This window comes from Lissotriton vulgaris, chromosome 9 (assembly GCF_964263255.1).
Source record: "Lissotriton vulgaris chromosome 9, aLisVul1.2, whole genome shotgun sequence".
Classification (NCBI taxonomy): domain Eukaryota; kingdom Metazoa; phylum Chordata; class Amphibia; order Caudata; family Salamandridae; genus Lissotriton; species Lissotriton vulgaris.
In genome coordinates this window covers 926168558-926193125 of record NC_141697.1, presented here as the reverse complement: position 1 = coordinate 926193125, position 24568 = coordinate 926168558, and positions in this window count along the sequence as shown.

Below are 24568 nucleotides of genomic sequence, written 5' to 3'. Positions count from 1 at the left end.
ACCTGGACTGGACTCCAATGGCCACTGACCTTCAGCTCCTGGAGGACCGCTCCCCATCCCTCCATGGAAGCATCTGTTGTAAAAACTATGGGAGATGGTGGAAGTTGGAACGATAAACCCCTGGAGAGATTGTCTTTCAGCAACCACCAGCCGCTTGCCTTTCTCATTTCTGGGGTAATGACAATCCTGTCGTTGAAGGAGCCTGTGACCTGACGCCATTGTTTGTCCAACTGTTCCTGCAGTGGACGCATCCTGAGCCTGCAGTGTGGAACTAATGGTATGCAGGATGAAATCGATCCGAGAAGCGATTTGTACTTGCGAACGGTCAGCGACCTTCGAGTTTGAAGAAGGTGGGCTGAACAAATCAGCTTGCTTTGGCGTTCCTCCGAAGGAAAGGCTAGGCAACACTCTGTGTCCAGGATGGCCCCTAGAATCCTCGCTGTCTTGGAGGGGCGTAGAACTGATTTTTCTCTGTTGAGCCGAAGATCTAGTTGCTCGAACAGTTCTTTGCAGAACGTGACTGCCCTGGACGCTTCCTGGGAAGACGGAGCCTTCAGCAGCCAATCGTCCAGATATGGAAAGACTTGTATAGCCTGTCTCCTGAGAAAGGCTGCTACCGGAGCCAGAACCTTTGTAAAGATCCGCGGAGCGGACCGGAGACCAAACGGCAGTACTCTGAATTGAAAGTGGCTCTTGCCCACTGTAAATGGAAGATATTGCCTGTGAGCTGGATGAATAGGAACGTGGAAGTAAGCGTCTTCCAAATCGAGGGTCGCCATGTAGTCCCCTGGATTGAGAAGGCGGAGGATGTCCTGAAGAGTGACCATCCTGAAGGACAACTTGACGAGATAAGTGTTGAGCTGCCGTAGATCTAAAATTGGACGCCACTTGTCCTTTGTCTTCCGAACCAGGAAGAATCTGGAATAGAATCCTTTCCCCTTCTGGGAGAGGGGTACAGGCTCTACCGCCCCCTTGGTGAAGAGTTGGTGGGCTTCGAGACGAAGGAGTTTAAGATGTTTGGGAGGAAAGGCGTCTGGAGCTCTTGATGGAGGAAGGTCTTGAAACTCCAACGTGTGTCCTTGTTTGATGATCTGTAGGACCCACTGGTCTGATGTAATGACCATCCAGTTGTTGAGGCAATGGGCAATCCTGCCCCCCACTGGTGTTAATGAGGGAACAGGAACAGTGGAAAGAGCCACCTGGCCGCTATTGTTTCCTGGTGTTGTCTCTCCTTTGCTGCCCTTGTCTTCCTCTTGGCTGTAGGCGAGAGAAAGAACCCCTCTGAGTGTATTGAGGTTTATATGTCTGGCTAGATTGTGAGCCGGAAGAGTAGCAATTCTGATTGCCTCCTCTATAGGTGGAGAATCCTCTACCTCTTGCTCCTCTGAAGGGCACTTTGCGATATTGCAATGTTCCTAAGGACTTGGCTGTATCAGTGTCCTTTTTTATGCCCTGTAGGGCGTCATCAACGTGTTTGCCAAACAGCATTTCTCCGTCGTATGGCAGATCCAAAATTTTATTCTGCACCTCCTGTCTGAACCATGTGGACCCTTAACCATCCTTGGCGTCTGAGAACAGCCGAACCGGCTAGCGCTCATAATGCTGTGGTTGCTATATCCATAGCACAGTCAATGACCTCCGAAGAGGCCCGCTCACCCTCTAGCAATATCTTCTTCACTTCTTCTTTAGAGGAATCCTGTAATTCCTCCACAAACGGAGAAAGGTTGCACCACATCTGGCGATCGTAACGTCCCAGAATTGCCAAAGCATTAGCCGCCCTAACAAGAAGACTGGCCATTGCGGAGAATCTTTAACCCACATTGTCAAGGCGCCTGCCCTCCTTATCTGGTGGCGTAGTTAGCGGCGTGGATGGATTTTTAGATTTGCTCTGGGTGGCCTGAGAAATGACTGAGTCCGGTTTTGGTTGACCCAGCAGACACGCCGGACTGCCATCTGGTGCTTTGTACTTTTTCTCCAGTCTTGGTAGCACCGGGAGGACTGTGGCCGGGTTATGCATAGCCTTCAGGCCCTCAGACCAAACATGCTCAATGATTGGTATGGAACGTACGGATTTCCTGAATGGTTCCTTGAAATCATATAAGAAACATTCGGACTGAACCGTGGTCACTGGGAGACCAAACCTCTTGGAAGCCCGTTCCATCAGGTTGTGAAAACCTCCAACGTCCGCTGGAGGTGAGGTAGCGTTATCTGGATCTGCGACGTCCGGATCACGAGGGTCATTAGGACTCCAATCCACTTGCTGGTCTTGGTCAGGATCCACCTGTTGGTCCGCATCAGACAAGGCAGTATCATCATCCGTATCATGCACCTGCACTACGTCTTGTGGGTGCTCTTCAGGCGCAGTGGAACGCTCTTTTGGAGGCAAAGAGAGTACTGCCACAGGCTGTAATGATTGAGGCCGAGGTGTAGGAGGACGCACTTGTTGAGCTTCTTGGGGAGTAGGGAAATGCCTCCGGTAGTCCTGCAACATAAGTTGTAGATCTGTGATCAGACTGGATGGCATCGCCACCATCCCTTCTTGCGACTGACGTGAAGGCTTCTGCAAGGGCATTTGCCTGCTAGTTGTGTCCTCTTCCCCATAGTAATGTTCAGGAACATAGTGTTGGTGTTCCATCTCTCCTTCCTCAGAACTAACATCCTGAACCTTAACTTGTAGGTCAGAAGGGCTATACGCTTGTCCAAACTCGCTAAAAGTCTCTTCATCAGTCGTCATCCAACAGAAGACTAGGTGGAAGTTTTTGAACCTGTCGCGGAGATGTCATCTCTGGTGTTATCTGCTTCCTTCTGCGTGAAAAAACAGGTTTTTCAGATGAGTCCGTCGTCGACGACATCGTCGACGAGGTCGTCGTCGTCGACGGTAACTCTTTAAAGGACTGTGTTGTCGACGGAAGCGCCGACGAAGATACTGCCCTCGTCGTCGAGGATTGCGTCGTCGACGAGCAGAAACTCAGCGTCGGCGGGATCGTCGACGAACTCGTCGTCAGCATCATAGTTACAGGAGTCGTCGACACGGTCGTCGTCGACGTCGTCCTCGTCATCGCCGTCGAAGCAATCCTTGTCGTCATCGTCGTCGACGTGGAGAAGGTGATCTTCGTCGACGAACAGGCATTAGGTGTCTTGAATACCGTCGACGGTGAAGGCGCCGTCGTCGCCGCCGTCGTCGACGAGCCCGTCGACGAGGCTATTTTCACAGAGATATCCTTTTTTACAGAAGTCGTCGATGTACCTGCGGTTTTCACCGTCGACGACCGCTGTTTTTTGTCCGAAATGACCTCCTGTGTTGAAGTTGAAGGCTTCTTTGAAAAAAGTAGTTTAGAATTGAAGAAACTGAGCTGAGCTCAATGGAGACTCCCTTGCACAACGTGCGGTAGAAAATCTGAGGCTCTGAGCTTCTCTTAGGAAGGTTCTATGGGGTGAGGCTGCTCTGATTGGCTACTGCAAAAGTTTGGTCTCTTTTACAAAAAGAGGTGGATAAGCTACAAAATGAGATGAGGCCTAGGCCTATTTTTTCACTTTCTGCTTACTACTAAGGTATTTTCTATTTACCGAGGCTCCCATTCCGACGACGGGGAATGATACAAAGCATGGGAATCTATGAAAGTTCCAATACTGGGGCAAAATGCTAATGAGCCCAACGAGGCTAGTGTAATTCCTGTAGAGGTTGAGGTTGTCACTATTACGGATGGCTCACAAAAAATTGGTGAGAACCCTATTGAGACGTTTGCTGCTATTCCTATAGCAATAGGTTCCTCGCAACCCCTCTTGCCTCTTTTGCTTCCCCCACTATCTGCGCTATCTTTAGTGACACCACCGCTTGGGTCTCCAAGTGTGGCTACATCACAAGGGGAAGACCTTCGGGGTTGTGGTGTGACTGCCCTCTCCGGTTCCTTGGTGGAAGGTGGTGACAACTCATCTTTGGTCACTTGCTTACAGTCTATGTTTTCGTCTTTGTCAGCAGATATTAAGAAAGGCTTTGAGGCATCAGCAGCTATCCAATCTGAAAGAAGGAACTTTTGTGAGTCCCTGGACAGTAAAATCGACGGTCTTACTTCAACAACAGAAGTGTTGGAGGACACAGTGTCGGGCCTCTCGCTGCACTTGGACGAAGCCAAGGCTGACATCGTCAAGCTTAGGAAGGAGGATCTGATGCTGGCGGAAAGAATGGAGTCATTGGAGAACAATGCCCGTCGTAGCAACCTCCGCATTCTCAACGTTCCTGAGGGTAGTGAGGGATTGGATATTAAGCAGTACGTTATTCAGCTGTTAAAGGAATCCTTAAGATTAGATCAATCGGTGGAAGAGTTGGCTACAGACAAACATATTCATAGAGATCCCTTTAGGAAGAACCCTCAAAGAACAAAACCGAGGAAAATATTAGTGAACTTCCACACTTACACTCTTAAAGAGGCCATCCTGAGTTTGGCCCTTAAGCAGAAATCTGTGAGTGGGAAGGGTTTCAACTTTCAGATTAGGTCCGACCTCTCAAGGGCCACGCTTGACAAACAGTGGGAGTTCGGGAGGAGGCTCAAAACTTTTAGGAGCCAGGGGGCCGTAGCTCAATTAGTGTTTCCGGCAGCATTAAAGGTTATGCATAATAACACAATGCATAATATTAGATCTGTACAAGCTGCGGACGAACTGTTGATGTCCATGGGAAAAGGAAAAGATAAAGATAAGAATAAGGGGCGTCAGGCTAAAAGGGAAAATGCTTAAGGGGATCATTATGCGCAGAGAAAAGATTAATATAATACTAAAGTTGGAAATAAATAAATAGCAGTCAGACGCAAGGTAATAGTGAAATAGGAATTAAGGAAGATATTTAAGTCTGAACAGTATAATCGTCATCATATATATCTAGGTCTTTTTTTTCTATGTGATTTTTCTACTTTTTGCACAGATGAGGTTCGGGTGTAGATAGGACGGAAACTCAGAAGGGGCACTATCTTCTGGATCCTTCCAGATAGATAGAGCAAGGGTTTCCCATGGGGGGAGGGGGGTAGTGTGGGGCACGGGGAGGGGTGGTATGGGAAAAAATTAAAAAAGGTCCTCATTTTTTGCTCTGTTCTAGTTTATTGCTTTTGGAGAGCTAGAGGTTTAAAGGTTAACAACAGTAGATATTGTGGGGGGTTCTTGGCCTTAGTCTTGGGGGTGGGGGGAAAGATGTTCTTATGAATAAACTAAAGGTTCTTTCTTGGAATATAAATGGCCTAGAAAGTGGAAGATAATGCAAGACCTTCGCGACACAGATGCTCAGGTTCTTGTTCTTCAAGAGACCCATCTCACTGACACAGAGATGCTCTCTGTGGTTAAAAAAAATAAACGGGTCGATTTTTGTATGTCTACAACACAATCGGTAAATACTAGAGGAGTTGCGATTATCTTTAAAAAGTCTCTAAAGGCAAGATTGATTGATAAGTTAGTGGATCCAGGGGGTAGGTGGCTTATTGTATCTGTAATTATTGCCGGGCCCCACTTACTATAGTGGGATATTATGGTCCCAACCAAGACGACCCTTCGGTCTTGAGATCTATGTTTTCCCACCTACTTTCTTTTCCGGAGCCGACTATTTTGGCCGGAGACTTTAATATAGTTTTAGATCCTAATTTGGATAAATCTCCGACTAATAGACCGATAACCCCCTCTGAAACTAGGGCTTTTCTACTTGACAATATGAAACAGCTAGGTTATGTCAATGTATGGAGACCAAGATGAGGGCTTCAACAAGGCATCTCATTCCGTAACTATAAATATCACCATCAGTCAAGAATAGATTACATCCTGATCAGCCAGCAACTAGTCAGCTTGGTGCAAAACATTTCTGACCTACCTTTCAATCTATCAGATCATGGAGCCATCTGTTTAGAACTGGGGGGGTTTCCTAAAAACCCGTCTAGAATTTGGTCATTTGACCGTTCGTTACTCGTGGCTCCTGATGACATCACCTTTCTTAAAACTGAAGCACAACATTTTTTTGATAACAACATTGGGTCCCCTTCCCCAGGCTGTGTTTGAGACGCATTTAAAGCTTTTTTGAGAGGCCTGATAACCAACAAGGCCTCATATAAAAAGAAGAAGATCTATAGAGAAGCGGTTGCTTCTTTGGAAACCGATATGGCTAAGGTGCAAGAGTATATCATGCTGCACCCTGCTGCCTCCTCAGAAATTCTACAAGAATGGCAAAATAAGTTACTCATTTTAAAAGGGGAATTGGGTTCAATCTTGAATGTACGGGTTCTCGAGAGATGGGAGGCCAGTAAGCTGGCTCACTTCCAATATGGAGAGGGGGCCGGGAAACTGTTAGCTTTGAAGGCAAAAACCGACCAAGTCAGAAACAACATAGATCAAATCATCTCTAACGATGTGACGTATTCTGCGGACGATGATTTTAGGAGAGCATTTCGTGAATTTTTTCAGAACATATATCACGAGGACAAGCATATTGAGGAGAACCAAGTGGAGGATTGGTTGAAAGGAGTGTCCCTCCCTTCTCTATCATTGGAACAGAGTGCCTCTTTAGATAGAACTATTACGCAGGAAGAGGTTAGTCGTGCTATTTCCAGCAGTAAGAAGGGTAAGGCATCAGGACCTGATGGCCTTCCTTTTGAAATTTATTTGGCCTTGGAGCCAATAATTGTTCCATTTCTAACCTTGTTGTTTAACCAGATTCTCCAGGTCGGGTTGTCTCCCCCTAACTCTTAGAACAATGCCTCTATTGCTCTGATTTTGAAGCCAGATAAATCAGCAACTTGCTGCGGTTCACATAGACTGATATCCATTTTAAATGCTGATTATAAGCTTTATGCGTCAGTCCTTGCAAGCAGATTGGGGGCGGTGGCACCGTGCATTCTGCATCAGGATCAGAGAGGTTTCGTGAGGGGTCGCCAGCTCTTTGAACTAACCTACGATCTGGTGGGGGCCATTGATATGGCCACCATGGAATCTCTTCCCCTGGCTATTCTTACGCTTGATGCCACCAAGGCCTTCGACAGGGTAAACTGGACCTACCTGTCAGGGGTCTTGGGTAAATTTAATATTGGGGAGGGCTTTCGTAGAGCCGTGAGACTCCTCTACCAGAATCCCTCAACTTCTTTACTGGTTAATGGAGAATTGTCAGACCCATTTAACATTACTCAGTGTACCCGTCAGGGCTGCCCCCTCTCCCCTCTCCTACTTGATTTATATATTGAACCCTTTGCCCAACGGCTGATAGACGAACGTAACATCAAGTCTTTTGTCTATAGGGGATGGGAGAGGAAGGTAGCCCTGTAAGCAGATAACATTCTCATTTTTTCTTTGGATCTGCATACTGCTCTTCCCTCAGTGATTGCTTTGGCCCATGACTTTGGTGAGATATCTGGGTATCAAATTAACGCATCTAAGACCGAGATGATGGTGTGGAATGATCCTGAGCCAGTGGCAGGGGCTCAGTTGTCTTTCTTTGCGTTATCTTGATCTTACTATCGTTAAGGACATAGATAAAATCGCAATGTTGAACTTTTCTACTGTGGCTAGAGACTGTAGAAGGCTCATGCGATCTTGGTCTTCACTCCCTCTTTCTATCCTAGGCAAAGTAGACCTGGTTAAAATGTATTTTACCAAAAATCTCTTTTTTGTTTAATACTGTTCCCCTGTATTTTGAGCCCTCTGTTATAGCTAAACTTCAAGGTGATATTAGTTCTTTTATTTGGAAAGATCGCATACCAAGGATAGCATGGAAAAAACTCAGGCGCCGGAGAGAAAAGGGGGGCCTGGCAGCTCCTGATTTACAACTATATGCGTTGGCATTTCAATTCTCCCACGCCAGGATGCTGCTTAAAATGCCCACAAATTTGGGAATTGAAAGTATGTTTGCTGCTTTACTTAGAGGAGAAGTGGTGGGCCACAGGGCTTTTTGTTTAAATTTGGGGACCCCTAGTTTTTTAAGAAGGTGAAGTTGAAGATTTTGCTGGGCATGGTAAAAATGTGGGTTAAACTAAGGAGTGCTATAAAGGTGGGTTATTTTGCATGCAGGTCGCCACTGTGGGACTCCCTGGAAAGCCCTGGATGGCTTCTTGATAGCCTCGCAATGCCGCTGAGAGAGGCTGGCCTGGAGGTCTGGGGGGGTCTCTCTTTATAGAAGGCTGTCTACTCTCTTGGGATTCTTTGTTAGCTAAGATAGGGTCGGGCCTTTCTAGGTTTAAATACTTGCAGATCGCGAGCTGGGCCCACTCACAGATTTCTGTCAGAGGTAGATTCCAATTAGGAGGCGATAGCAGTCTAGTGGCCCTAATGTTGGATAAACCCCTGCTAGTAAGGAGGTTTCAGTTCGGTAAAATCTATTATTAGAAGAGGTCGACGGCGAATTCCAACTGCCTGAGACACTGTGGAGCTCCTCTTTTACTGGCCACGACCTTGAGAATATGTGGTATTCATCCTTTAAGGTCATGTGGGACATTGTGAAGCCTGCCTGGCTCCGCAGGAACAATCTTTTTACCCTGCATAGGGCCTATTACTCACCACAGCGGCTATCGAAATTCTCAATAGATTCTCTTGTGGCATGTCCCAAGTGTGGGTTGTCAGCAGCTTCTGATATACAGATGTTTTTTGAGTGCCCATTGCTGCTCTCCTACTGGGATTCAATCAGTGCTCTATTGACCACAGCTCTGGGTTCTCAAATCTCGATAAATGCAATGCTTGTAATTTTTGGAACATCAAATGTCCGAGGTCCATCTAAAAACCTTCTTTTTTACTGTATACTGTTGGCCAGAAGAGAAATTTGTAGGAAATGGAAGGACCCATCACCTCCCACCCTGTTAGACTGGCGTATTTCAGTTCTGCAAACCTCAAAAGTTGACCTAGCAAGACCTGGCAATCCTGATAAACGAAACTTTTGGCTCCTTTTAAATTGGGTTTAATCTGTGACTAGACTGTTTTTTTTTTTTCACCACGGTCCAATGATTAAGCTGCTTGGTCTGCTCCTTTTCTTGATATACCCTTACTCGCGATGGGTATTGGACTGCAGCAATATCACTCTATCATGGTTACCCTAAGGCGGCGCTTCTCGGAGGGTTGTGACAATACTGTGAGGCAACACTGAATAATCTGGCTGTTGTCACTACCAGTTTTCCTGTGACAGTATATTGCTCTCTCCTAGTGCTTCTATGCGGTATACCAAGGACGAAAATGAGGACCACAAAAAGAAAAAGAAAAAAGAAAAAATCCAACAAAATAAAAAGATAAGAAAAATGCATTTGGTTCAGCTTGTAACAGATTGTGCGTTCAACATGATAAGTAGGAAGTCCAGTGTGGAAACTCTTCTTAAACTGAAATATCCAGGGTTGAGTCTATGGCACTGTGCTAACCAGTTTGCTGTGGGTGATGTTTGTAAAAGAAGTTATAGGCATAAATCAGCTCAAAGACTTTTTGTTGCTAAACTATATACCACCTACCATGCCTCTCAGAAAAATCAGTGAGAGCTTGGGGAATGTGCTTTAGAGGTAGAAGTAAGACTTCTGGCAACTAGAAAGGTGTTAAATGTCCATTGGGTATCCTCAAATGAAAGATCTGTGAGAGCTGGAATAACTACTAACCACTTAGTAAATATTTTGTGGAATCTTCCAAAGACTCCACGAGGAGCGATATGGAGCAAAAGAAATATACTGATTTAAACCTTTTATTAACCTCCCTGGTGTTTGTGGAAAATATGGGCATGTTGTTATATGATGCTCCCACAGTCTTGGGTGCTCTATCCAGAAGGCTGCAGTGGCAATGACAATGTAGAAGGACACCAATAGCCTAATACAGATGCAGATGTTAGTGTTTGAATCAATGGCTGATATACCTGGATCAATTGCTGCAACTGCACTGAACAGGTGCAGTTTGATGTTGTAGGAATTTAACAGAAAAAAGGCTGTTCGCATCAATAGTGCACAGTTTAGGAGCTCAGCAAAAACCTGAAAAAAAGCGGACAAGGACTAATGCATCAAATGTTTCTAAAAGTACAACCACAAACAATGACAAAGTAGAATACAAAGAGTTGGAACATAGAATGAAACTCCTATAACTTGTTTATTGGCCAAACCCAGTAGACATCTCATATGGCGAAAGAGAATTACAAAACCTATGCTTCAAGTTGCAACGGTTTGATAACAGGTTAATAGATCATTGGTTTCAGAGAGTACAAACAAAATAAAAATTGCATCCCTGAAAGCCTGAAATGATTAGTGCACATTATAGACATCTTTTGTACATCCACTGAATGTGAATGGGGCTTTAGTGTAATGAATGATTGGGCTCACACCACTGCAGACCAGAATCAGTCAATCTGTCAATCGACCCGGAGACCAACCCACCCAACCTTCTGCACGACCTTCACCCCCCCTGAACACCCTCAACGACTGGAACCCAATCTCCACTGAGGACACCATCCGCCTGATGAACTCCATCCACTCAGGATCCCCAACTGACCCATGCCCTCATCACATCTTCAACAAAGCAGACTCCATCATAGCACCACACCTCCGAGATGTCATCAACTGCTCCCTCAACTCCGCCACCTTCCCGGAAAGCTGGAAACACGCAGAACTCAGCGCCCTTCTAAAAAAAAACACAGCTGACCCCACCGAACTCAAAAACTACCGCCCCATCTCGCTTCTTCCATTCCCGGCCAAAGTCATCGAGAAAGCTGTCAACAACCAACTCGCCGCCTTCCTCGAAACCAACAAATCCCTTGACTCCTCACAGTCCGGCTTCCGAGCCAAACACAGCACTGAGACCGCACTCATCGCTGCAACTGACGACATTCGAACTCTACTGGACAACGGAGACACAGTCGCCCTCATCCTCCTCGACCTCTCTGCTGCGGATATATGATGTTACAACGCATACTGTTACAACGCATACCGTTACAACGCGGATGTTACAACGCTAATACTACTACAACGCATGTTTTTACAACGAGTACTACTACAACGCAAAATAGTACTATAATAAGAAAAATACCATTACAACGCAACATTTAACAACGTGTACCATTACAACGCATATATATATCAAAAAATTTCTTTGTAAAATAAAACCTGGCACGGGATGCAGGGAAAATAGGGGTTTTGGGTGGGTAAGTGTATTAAAAAACGGCATGAAAAACAACCATATTATTACAAATTCCATTTATTTATTTATTAAATAATTACTCGAGTATTAATTTTTAGTATTATTTAATAAAATATTACTCGTCCTTTTTTAAAATTCACATATAAATATATATTTTTTATTTCTTTTGTAAAATAAAACCTGGCAACGGGATGCAGGGAAAATAGGGGTTTTGGGTGGGTAAGTGTTTTAAAAAACGGCATGAAAAACTACCATATTATTACGAATTCCTTTTATTTATTTATTAAATAATTACTCGAGTATTAATTTTTATTATTATTTAATAAAATAATACTAATCCTTTTTTAAAATAAACATATAAATATATATTTTTTATTTCAATTGTAAAATAAAACCTGGCAACGGGATGCAGGGAAAATAGGGGTTTTGGGTGGGTAAGTGTTTTAAATTTCGGCATGAAAAACTACCATATTATTACGAATTCCTTTTATTTATTTATAAAATAAATACTCTAGTATTAATTTATTATTATTTAATAAAATATTACTCGTACTTTTTAAAAAATCACATATACATATATATGTATTATTTCTTTTATAAAATAAAACCTGCGAACGGGAACCAGGGAAAATAGGGGTTTTGAGTAGGTAATTATATTTAAAAAACGGCATGAAAAACTAGCATATTATTACGATTACCATTTATTTATTTATTAAATAATTACTCGAGTATTAAAATTCATAGTCGAGTACTTTCAATAATATTTCGATATGTAAAAATGAAAACAATTAACTTACTGCCTTTCTATGATTCAAAAATATACTCATTCTTATTCTTTTACACGATATATAAGTATTCGGATAAAACAAACATATATATAGTATTCATGGACGCCATTTTGCATAAGTATCACAATAATGAGTCCTACTATTATTTCAATGATTTCATACCACAACATAATACCCAAAATGGATGCCAAAACGGCAAACATAACGGAATATAAACGTCTTTTAATGGATTTTTAAATTATATGTTCTCACAGAAATATATGTAAAATTTAAAACGATTTCAAGCGCATATTTTTACGATTATTTTCGTTATACTACACCAAACTTATAAATAGTACTGAACCACCATTTTGAAATTAGTTGATCCTCAACTACCCGAGAGAGCAGACGTGAGATTGCAGTCTGTGAACTTTTCACCCTGTCATCCCATCGATAGTTCTTAATCTTCATAATAGTACAAATACCAACTACTTTCAAGTAAGTAAAGCGTTTGGAAAACGATAACACCATAAATAATAGTCATGTTAAATAAATAACTACTATATTAATATTAACTATATTTTTTTTAATGGAAATGTTAGAAAAATATTTCTGCGAATAAATAAAAAAAAAAAAACATAATGCCATGTTTTCAAAATACGTCCAATATAAAATAAGACATAACTTTGTAAATAATTAATTTCAAGAATAAAACGTGATTTTAATATAATACAATAGCATTAATATGTTGGTTATTTATTATATTTCTCTCAGAAATCTATTCAGAACGGTTCCAAACGAAAGCCGTGTATATTTCATTGATTTTTGAAAGCGACCCGTTTTCGAAAAATAAAATAGGGTACATCATTATTTCTATGAAAATTAGTTTATTATTTCTTAAATGTAAAACGCCGCATTAGGAGTAAACTATAAAAAAAAATTTCCTGACAGAAATACTACATATAAATTATATCTTGATTCATAATTGGACTGAAAAAAAATTACAACAACGATTTAAAAGGTAATCTAGATATTTCAAATAAAACTAAACACAGTAATTAAAAGGCAAAAAATAAATCAGTTTATACGGGTGAAAAAAAAATGTTATTTGTTTTTTCAAATGTTTCAGAAAAACACACCAATCCAAGTAAGAAATAAATCGTGCAGCAAGTGCAAGGACACATTTCTACTATTCAAAAGAACCAAACCGAAAAGTAAGTAAAAAAACAGATTTCGAAATAGATGTATTAATTCAACATAAACAATAAATAATGCTAGTGATATCAACATGCTTATACATCTACAAAGTCTAGCTAATTGCAGCAAGAAAAAAAATGTAGAGCAATGCTACAGTATGAAAAATGCAGCTATAAATAAAGTGCAGAGAAAGTGCTAAAGTATGCTTGAATATATTAGCGCATCATATGAAGAAAACATGTTATTCACTCTCGTCAGAAATTATATGTCACACATTTTCACAGATACTTTTCTTTTCTAAGGACTCCATCTACTCTAACATAGAAGAACCTCGAAAAAAACCGACTACAATTACAAGGACACAATTCTAAATAGCAAACTTCAATAACTAATAGTAAGTATAAAACTGTTTTCATTATACATATGTAAGTGCTACAGTAGAGAAAGTGCTAGATTTTCTAGAGACATAAATTACAATTCCAAACCGTGGTAAGTGCAACAGTAGTGAAAGTGCAGGATACTCTAGAAGCTTAAATTATCATTGTTTTTCCTGGTAAGTGCTACAGTAGTGAAAGTGCAATAAACTGTAGGGTTCTCATTTGCTATCCCAGATACATGTAAATGGTACAATACAAAAAGGACTGAAAAATCCAGAGGCCAAAATTGCATTTCTGTCTTTACATGAGTACTGCAATAAATAAAGTGCAGAGAAAGTGGTAAAGTAAACTTCAATATGATACCTCATGCCTGTGAAGAAAACATGAAAATAAGTCTCCTGTAAAATTATGTGTCACACATTTTCACACATACTTTTCATTGTTTAAGGACTCCATCTAACCTAAAGTTGAACAACCTCGAAAAACACCGACACAAGGACACCAGGACACATTTCTTCAAAGAAAAGATCAAAAGCAGTAATAGTAAGTAAAATACAGTTTTCCTGATACATAAATAAGTCATGCATAAGCACTAATGAATAACACATGATATATATGAACAGCTACAAATTTCACCTCTAGCTAAACACAACACAGAGTAAAGTTTTGTGAAATGTACAAGTGTAAATTAATATCACAACACCTGGTAAGTGCAACAGCAGGCAAAATGCAGGATATTAAAGAAGCATAAATTACTATTCCAACCCCTAGAAAGTGCAACAGCAGATAAAGTGCATAATAGTCTAGAGGCCAAAATTACTAATCAAACTCCTGGAAAGTGTAACAGTAGGGAAAGTGCTGGATAGTTTAAAGATATAAATTACTATTCCAACTCCGACTAAGTGCAATAGTAAGCAAAGTGCAGGATACTCTACAGGTGTAAATTACTATTCCAACTCTGACTAACTGCTACAGTAAGGAAAGTGCTGGATAGTCTACAGGTATAAATTACTATTCCAAAGCCTGGTAAGTGCAACAGTAAGGAAAGTGCTGGATACTCTAGAGGTGTAAATTACTATTCCAAACCGTGATAAGTGCAACAGTAGTGAAAGTGCAGGATACTCTTGAAGCTTAAATTATCATTGTTTTTCCTGGTAAGTGCTACAGTAGTGAAAGTGCAATATACTGTAGGGTTCTCATTTGCTATCCCAAATACATGTAAATGGTACAATACAAAAAGGACTGAGAAATCCAGAGGTCAAAATTGCATTTCTGTCTTTACATGAGTACTGCAATAAATAAAGTACAGAGAAAGTGGTAAAGTAAAATTCAATATGATACCTCATGCCTGTGAAGAAAACATGAAAATAAGTCTTCTGTAAAATTATGTGTCACACATTTTCACACATACTTTTCTTTGTTTAAGGACTCCATCTAACCTAAAGTTGAACAACCTCGAAGAAAACCGACACAAGGACACCAGGACACATTTCTTCAAAGTAAAGATCAAAAGCACTAATAGTAAGTGAAATACAGTTTTCCTGATACATAAATAAGTCATGCATAAGCAGTAATGAATAACACATGATATATATGAACAGCTACAAATTTCACCTCTAGCTAAACACAACACTGAATAAAGTTTTGTGAAATGTACAAGTGTAAATTAATATCACAACACCTGGTAAGTGCAACAGCAGGCAAAGTGCAGGATATTAAAGAAGCGTAAATTACTATTCCAACCCCTACAAAGTGCAACAACAAATAAAGTGCATAATAGTCTAGAGGCCTAAATTACTATTCCAACTCCTGGAAAGTGTAACAGTAAGGAAAGTGCTGGATAATTTAAAGGTATAAATTACTATTGCTACTCCGACTAAGTGCAATAGTAAGCAAAGTGCAGGATACTCTACAGGTGTAAATTACTATTCCAACTCTGACTAACTGCTACAGTAAGGAAAGTGCTGGATAGTCTACAGATATAAATTACTATTCCAAAGCCTGGTAAGTGCAACAGTAAGGAAAGTGCTGGATACTCTAGAGGTGTAAATTACTATTCCAAACCGTGGTAAGTGCAACAGTAGTGAAAGTGCAGGATACTCTAGAAGCTTAAATTATCATTACTTTTCCTGGTAAGTGGTACAGTAGTGAAAGAGCCGGAAACTGTAGGGTTGTCATTTGCTATCCCAGATACATATAAATAATACAATACACAAAGGACTGAGAAATCCAGAGGCCAAAATTACATTTCTGTCTTTACATGAGTACTGCTATAAATAAAGTGCAGAGAAAGTGGTAAAGTAAACTTCAATATGAAACCTCATGCCTGTGAAGAAAACATGAAAATCAGTCTCCTCAAAAATTATGTGTCACACATTTTCACACATACTTTTCTTTGTTTAAGGACTCCATCTAACCTAAAGTTGAACAACCTCGAAAAAAACCGACACAAGGACACCAGGACACATTTCTTCAAAGTAAAGATCAAAAACACTAATAGTAAGTGAAATACAGTTTTCCTGATACATATATAAGTCATGCATAAGCACTAATGAATAACACATGGTATATATGAACAGCTACAAATTTTACAGCTAGCAAAACAGAGCACTGAATAAAGTTTTATAAAATGTACAAGTGTAAATTACTATCACAACTCCTAGTAAGTGCTACAGTAGGGAAAGTGCTGGATAGTGTAGAGATGTAAATTAATATTCCAACTCCTGGTAAGTGCAACATTAGGGAAAGTGCTGGATAGTGTAGAGATGTAAATTACTATTCCAACTCCTGGAAAGTGCAACAGTAGGGAAAGTGCAGGATACTCAACAGATGTAAATTACTATTCCAACTCCAACTAAGTGCTACAGTAGGGAAAGTGCTGGATAGTGTAGAGATGTAAATTAATATTCCATCTCCTGGTAAGTGCAACAGTAGGTAAAGTGCAGGATACTCAACAGATGTAAATTAATATTCCAACTCATGGTAAGTGCAACAGTAGGGAAAGTGCTGGATAGTCTAGAGGTGTAAATTACTATTCCAACTCCTGGTAAGTGCAACAGTAGGGAAAGTGCTGGATAGTCTAGAGGTGTAAATTACTATTCCAACTCCTGGAAAGTGCAACAGTAGGGAAAGTGCTGGATAGTGTACAGATGTAAATTAATATTCCAACTCCTGGTAAGTGCTACAGTAGAGAAAGTGATGGATAGTCTAGAGGTGTAAATTACTATTCCAACTCCTGGTAAGTGCAACAGTAGGGAAAGTGTTGGATAGTCTAGAAGTGTAAATTACTATTCCAACTCCTGGAAAGTGCAACAGTAGGGAAAGTGCAGGATAGTCTAGAGGTGTAAATTACTATTCCAACTCCTGGTAAGTACAACAGTAGGGAAAGTGCTGGATAGTGTAGAGATATAAATTACTATTCCAACTCCTGGAAAGTGCAACAGTAGGGAAAGTGCTAGATAGTCTAGAGGTGTAAATTAATATTCCAACTCCTGGTAAGTGCTACAGTAGGGAAAGTGCTGGATAGTCTAGAGGTGTAAATTACTATTCCAACTCCTGGTAAGTGCAACAGTAGGGAAAGTGCTGGATAGTCTAGAGGTGTAAATTACTATTCCAACTCCTGGTAAGTGCAACAGTAGGGAAAGTGCTGGATAGTCTAGAGGTGTAAATTACTATTCCAACTCCTGAAAAGTGCAACAGTAGGGAAAGTGCAGGATACTCAACAGATGTAAATTACTATTCCAACTCCGATCAAGTGCTACAGTAAGGAAAGTGCAGGATACTCAACAGATGTAAATTACTATTCCAACTCCGATCAAGTGCTACAGTAAGGAAAGTGCTGGATAGTGTAAAGGTGTAAATTACTATTCCAACTCCGACTAAGTGGTACAGTAGATAAAGTGCTGGATAGTCAAGAGGCCTAAATTACTATCCTAACTCCTGATAACTGCAACAGAAGGGAAAGTGCACGATAGTCAAAATGCTTAACTTAGTATTCAAACTACTGTTAATTACAGCAATAAGTAAAGTGCTAGCAAGTGACGAAACATGTAAAATGTGCTAGATACAATAGAAATAAACAATAATCAGAGTTTAGCAAAATGAAAACTGCATACAAATTCTTTTATTTCTATTTTTATATTTCAAATATTAAAACAATTATTTTTTCTTTTCAGAAAATGTCTTCACAACAACAAACTGCTAAATATATCCCATCCAGGAAAGGAAAACAATTACTAGCTCATCAAGGTTACATTTATTGTAAGGATAGGTTAAGTAATCCACGGATTCATTGGAGATGCGTGCAATACCATACAACTCGTTGCAGCGGCAGAGCGGTTACGGTCAATGATATTATTGTAAAGACAACTGACCATAACCACTCTGCCTCTGCAACGGAAGTTGATGTTAGAGAAACTGTGAATGAGATGAAAGCTATTGCAAGCACCTCCAATGAATCCACTGGATCTATTTTGAGACAGGTTGCACAACATGTCCCTACTCATATTGCTAGCAATATTCCCAACGTTTATAATTTGAGAAGAATTATACAAAGACAAAAGCAGGCAAGTAATACTCAAATAAACACACCTCATACCTTTTCTGATATCAATATTCCTCCTGAACTTACTATTACTTTTTCTAATGAACCTTTCCTCCTGCATGACAACGAAAACCCTCTTAAGCGCATCTTAATTTTTAGTACCCCACGCAACCTTGTTAAGCTTGAATCAAGTGAAATTTGGATGATGGATGGGACGTTTAAAAGCACGCCCCATCCATTCACCCAAATTTATACTATTCATGCAAAAATTAATAATAGTGTAATACCCCTAGTATATAGTTTGCTGCCTGATAAGACTTCAGCAACTTACACAGAATTTTTAACTGTGATTAAGTCAAAAACACACCAAAGTCCTAGGAAAATTATTATTGATTTTGAATTGAGTATGATCAATGTGATCACCAAACTGTACACGGATACCCAAATTCAAGGGTGTTTCTTCCACTTTTCCCAGGCATTCTGGCGTAAATTACAGAAAACACCCTTAGTTACTGAATACTCAACAGACAGCAAACTACAAGTCGAATTAAAAAAATTAACTGCTCTTTGTTTTGTCCCTCCCGAAAGTGTAGACGAGTACTACACTGCCATTACAGAATCTGATTATTATTTAACAAACGAAGATAAATTGGCACCCATTTTAAATTATATGGAAGACACATGGATTGGACACCTAGGCAGATCGGGTCGCAGGAGGAAGCCACGTTTCCATGTGGACTGGTGGAACTGTTACTCGAGTTGCCTAGAGGGAGAGGCAAAAACAAATAATGCCATTGAGGGATGGCATAACTCCTTCAATCATGTGATTGGTAAACCCCACCCTAATTTCTATTCATTTCTTGAAACTTTGAAGAAGGAGCAAAGTTTCCAAGAAATGAGACTTTCACAAACTCTCACAGGTAGTCTAAACTCACGGATTACCCAAAGAACTAAGGATATGTCTGAACGACTATTGGCACTATTACAACAATTTTCGTTGTGTGTGGCTTTAGATTACCTTGAGAATCTTGCTAACATCCTTTCTTTCTAAACTCTCATTGACATTACTTTCCTGCTTCTACCAAAATTAAATATTTTTCTAATTTGAATTCGTTAAAACCTTTTTCCTAAAACATTTTTTAATATTTAATGTTGGGTCTTTTTTTTCCTCGTTATTATTTTTTTAACATTTTTCCTAACATAAATGCCTTACATCACATTTTTATAATTTTTTGATTCAAATAATACTTTCCCAAAAATAGCAAAACCAATATTTCCAAAAATATAATTTTTGGGCCTGCCTTTTTAAGTAATAAAAAATTACAGTGCAAATAAAAAAATGCATTTTCAAATATTTCCAAAACTCTTCTATCAAAACAATACCATAAAATGAATGATTAAAATATATATGTACTCAAAATATTGATATTTCCATGTTTCCACATTAAGTGCTAATACCTACAACATTTGAACAAACATAGAAAAATTCATATAAGATTTTTCTTTGTTGTCTTCAGAAAATAACAAACAAGCCAACCTTGTAATTTTTTTAATTCAATATAACCTAATTTTCTAAATTCAAATTTCACTACTCCTCCTGAAACAAAAAATACAGACTTCAACTTAATTTAAGACAAATCAATGATCATCAATTCTGCCTTTAAATGTAATTAAGCAGAATATACAAAGTCTCAAAAATTTTTGCTTTGATATTTTCAAGCGAAACACAAAGCAAAACATTTGTCCAAATTTATAAATTACAACTAAAATGTAACCAATAAAATCAATCACACCATCGTTTATTCGCATATAATCCCAAGATTCGAATGTTCTGCAAAAACAAACTTGTTTTCAAAAAGCACGAATAAAACATTGGAAATATCTTTATTAACATTCATATAATATTTTATCATAAATTCTTAGCAACTAACTTTCTCAAACTCAATATTTCCTAACTGTTATATCACTCGAAAATGCATTCTAATACTTTGCATACATATATACATTTTTAGATATATGTTATTCTTTTCAAAAGACTTTTTCAACATTTCATGCTACTAATTCAACTAAATCTTACTTTATTTATAATTACCGATCTTCCCCACGCCCACCGACCCAACATCGGCATATTCTAATAATACGAGTATCGACATGTTGTTTATTTCACATTTTTTTCATATCGAGCAACCTCTACTTAACTTATCCTTACAATAAATGTAAATCTTTTATTATTTAACATCATTATTTAGTTTAAAATTGTTTTCCTACCTGATCGTAGTTCAGCGTCCTGCTGCTTCCTGCTACTTCCTGCTCCGGTAACCCACAAAATGGCCGATGACGCACGCGTATACGTAACGACGTCAGGATATGCTGCAACAATAAACAAAGGACTACTGTACATTTCAATATAATAGTATTTTTGAAAATAAAATTATTTTTATGTATGATTACATGTATATGTAAAAATGTTCAAAAATATACATAAAATATCTAAAATAGTGTTGTTTTTTTTAAATATATTTATTATGTAATAAAAACATATTTTTACTTAGTAAAACATATCTCTTCGTTTTTATTTATTTCATACAATGTATCTTATCTTTAATAAATTAATGTAAAATATGTACTTCCTTACATTACCTGTTTTCTTCTTTCTTTTCCGCTTTTTTCCTCCTCTTTCCTTTCGTTTCCTTTGCTTTAATTCCGAACCGCTCTACATATGTGGATGTATGCTGAAAATAAATGAAGGACAAATGTGTCCATAGAAAACAATGGTAAAGCGTGGGAACGTAAACATTAATATAAGTATATCACAAAGGAAATCAAATAAAAATTAATTTGTTATAAAACATAAAATGTCTAAAATAGTGTAGTTTTTATTAATATATTTATTATGTAATAAAAACATATTTTTACTTAGTAAAACATCTCTTCGTTTTTATTTATTTCATACAATGTATCCTATCTTTAATAAATTAATGTAAAATATATACATCCTTACTTTACCTGTTTTCTTCTTTCTTTTCCGCTTTTTTCCTCCTCTTTCCTTTCGTTTCCTTTGCTTTAATTCCGAACCGCTCTACATATGTGGATGTATGCTGAAAATAAATGAAGGACAAATGTGTCCATAGAAAACAATGGTAAAGCGTGGGAACGGAAACTTTAATATAAGTATATCACAAAGCAAATCAAAAAAAAATTAATTTGTTGTAAAAACTTAATACTTAATAAACTCTAAATATCCAAAATATTTTTTTTTAGTTAAATTATATAACAACGTACACTTTTTACAATATAATGTTTATGCAATTAAATAGATTTCAATATTCATATATTAATATATAATTATAATTATAATTAAATTAAAAACATTAAACAAAATAAAAAAATTCAAACTATTTTTAAAAACACTACTTTACTCTCAAAAATATCTTTTATATACTTTTAACAATAAAACACCAAAAAATGTAAATAAATAATTTTTATCAATAAATTATTCAATAATTAAACTATAGTTAAATTAACTAATATCTTTTAATTAATACTCTAATACCCTAATTTAAAGACAATATAATTAGAAATATTTTAAAATGTTTATTAACTATATCTTATAATAATAACATCTATACTACCGAAATATTTACAATAATACTTCATATATTTTAAAATCATAAACATTAATTTAAAACATACATTCATATTTCAGTCACTAAATTAATTTTAATAATTTATTATTTTTTATTATATATAATATTATATACTCAAATACCCAAATTAATACTCATATTCCTAAAATAAAAAATAAAATAAATACAATAATAAAATATATATCTTATAATAATTAAATTTATAAAACCCAACTTTTTACTAAAATATATATAAATATTTTCAATAATACTTCTATATATATATGCGTTGTAACAGTACTGCGTTGTAACTGTACCTGCGTTGTAACAGTATAAGTTGTAATTGTATGCGTTGTAACAGTACCTGCGTTGTAAAAGATGCGTTGTAACAGTACTGCGTTGTAAAAAATGCGTTGTAACAGGTGTATACCCTCCGCTGCCTTCGACACAGTCTGTCATAGCACCCTTCTACAGCGCCTCAGAAACGTTGGAATCCAAGGAAAAGCACTGGAATGGATCACTTTGTTCCTCACCGGAAGAACCCAGAGAGTCCGTCTCCCACCATTCAAGTCAGAGGCCACTGAAGTCATTTGTGGCGTGCCACAAGGATCTTCTCTCAGCCCCACCCTCTTCAACGTATACATGAGCCCCCTTGCGACCATAGCTCGCCAACACAACCTCAACATCATCTCCTACGCTGACGACACTCAACTGATCCTCTCACTCACCAAAGACCCTAACACCGCCAAAACCAACTTACACGAAGGAATGAAAGAAGTAGCCGAGTGGATGAAGCACAGCCGTCTGAAACTGAACTCCGACAAAACAGAAGTCCTCATCTTAGGCTCCTCCCCCTCCGCCTGGGACTCCTCTTGGTGGCCAGAGGCCCTTGGAAAGGCACCCATCCCGACAGACCACGCACGGAACCTGGGCGTCATCCTGGACTCCTCACTCTCGATGAACAGACAAGTCAACGCCGTTTCATCATCTTGTTTCAACATTCTTCGCATGCTCAAAAAAACATTTCGCTGGATCCCCACCGAAACTCGTAAAACGGTCACCCACGCACTGGTCACTAGCCGCCTGGACTACGGAAACACCCTCTACGCCGGTACCACCGCAAAACTCCAGAAAAAACTCCAACGCATCCAGAACGCTTCTGCCAGGCTCATACTAGACATCCCGCGTAAAGAACACATCTCTGGTCACCTGAAAAACCTACACTGGCTCCCCGTAAATAAGAGGATTACTTTCCGCCTCCTAACCCACGCACACAAAGCACTTTACGAACTTGGACCTGAATGCCTCAACACACGACTGTCCTTCTACACCCCCTCCCGTCAGCTACGATCCTCCAACCAAGCTCTTGCCACTGTACCTCGCATCAACAAAACTACCATGGGAGGCAGATCCTTCTCCTACCTGGCAGCTAAAACTTGGAACTCTCTCCCTACTCACCTCCGCCTTACTCAGAACCACCTAGCATTCAGAAAGCAACTGAAAACTTGGATATTCGACAATGGCGATATGCAAATCAGCTCTGACCCTGTTGCCCCATGGGAACAGTCCAGTCCGAACTACAAAAGCCATGTCCTTCCCAGAACGGAATCAAGCATCCGAGGACCGGACCGGTTTCGAGGTAACACCTCTCATCAGCCCGGCTAGCTTGACTCCAAGTGGTGTGGAGTGCCTGGGACCCACGTCTGGGCATCCCCAGCGCACTTAGGGTGGCAACTGCAAAAACAACAAGTGATGGACCGAATGTGGATCAATGTCACACACTCCCCCAGTCAAAAGATCTGGGCCCAAATCCATCGTTTTTTTGCACTCCACACCACCCTGGGTTAGACAATGGCGATATGCAAATCAGCTCTGACCCTGTTGCCCCATGGGGGAGTGTGTGACATTGATCCACATTCGGTCCATCACTTGTTGTTTTTGCAGTTGCCGCCCTAAGTGCGCTGGGGATGCCCAGACGTGGGTCCCAGGCACTCCACACCACTTGGAGTCAAGCTAGCCGGGCTGATGAGGTGTTACCTCGAAACCGGTCCGGTCCTCGGATGCTTGATTCCGTTCTGGGAAGGACATGGCTTTTGTAGTTCGGACTGGACTGTTCCCATGGGGCAACAGGGTCAGAGCTGATTTGCATATCGCCATTGTCTAACCCAGGGTGGTGTGGAGTGCAAAAAAACGATGGATTTGGGCCCAGATCTTTTGACTGGGGGAGTGTGTGACATTGATCCACATTCGGTCCATCACTTGTTGTTTTTGCAGTTGCCGCCCTAAGTGCGCTGGGGATGCCCAAACGTGGGTCCCAGGCACTCCACACCACTTGGAGTCAAGCTAGCCGGGCTGATGAGGTGTTACCTCGAAACCGGTCCGGTCCTCGGATGCTTGATTCCGATCTGGAAAGGACATGGCTTTTGTAGTTCGGACTGGACTGTTCCCATGGGGCAACAGGGTCAGAGCTGATTTGCATATCGCCATTGTCTAACCCAGGGTGGTGTGGAGTGCAAAAAAACGATGGATTTGGGCCCAGATCTTTTGACTGGGGGAGTGTGTGACATTGATCCACATTCAGTCCATCACTTGTTTTTGCAGTATAAAATCCAGAAACACATGTGTCTAGCGATGACAGCACTAATCTGCACCAACTTTGGTGGAACACTCCAGCAAAATACCAAGTAAGAGTGCACTGCAAACTGCATTTACCATAATGCTGAGGGGCGAGCTGTACTGGGAGGTCAGCAGTGTGCTCCCACCCCTTCCTGTTGAATATTTGAGATATGAATATTTATTGTACCATTAAGAATGAACATTTATGGATAGCATAGCATCAGATCGTGATGTCACAAAGTAGGAGTGCGAGTTTGTGGAAATCTTTCACTAGAGGAAGTTTGATATTTTCAGCAATTTGTATTAAATACACATTTTTCTACTTTTGAA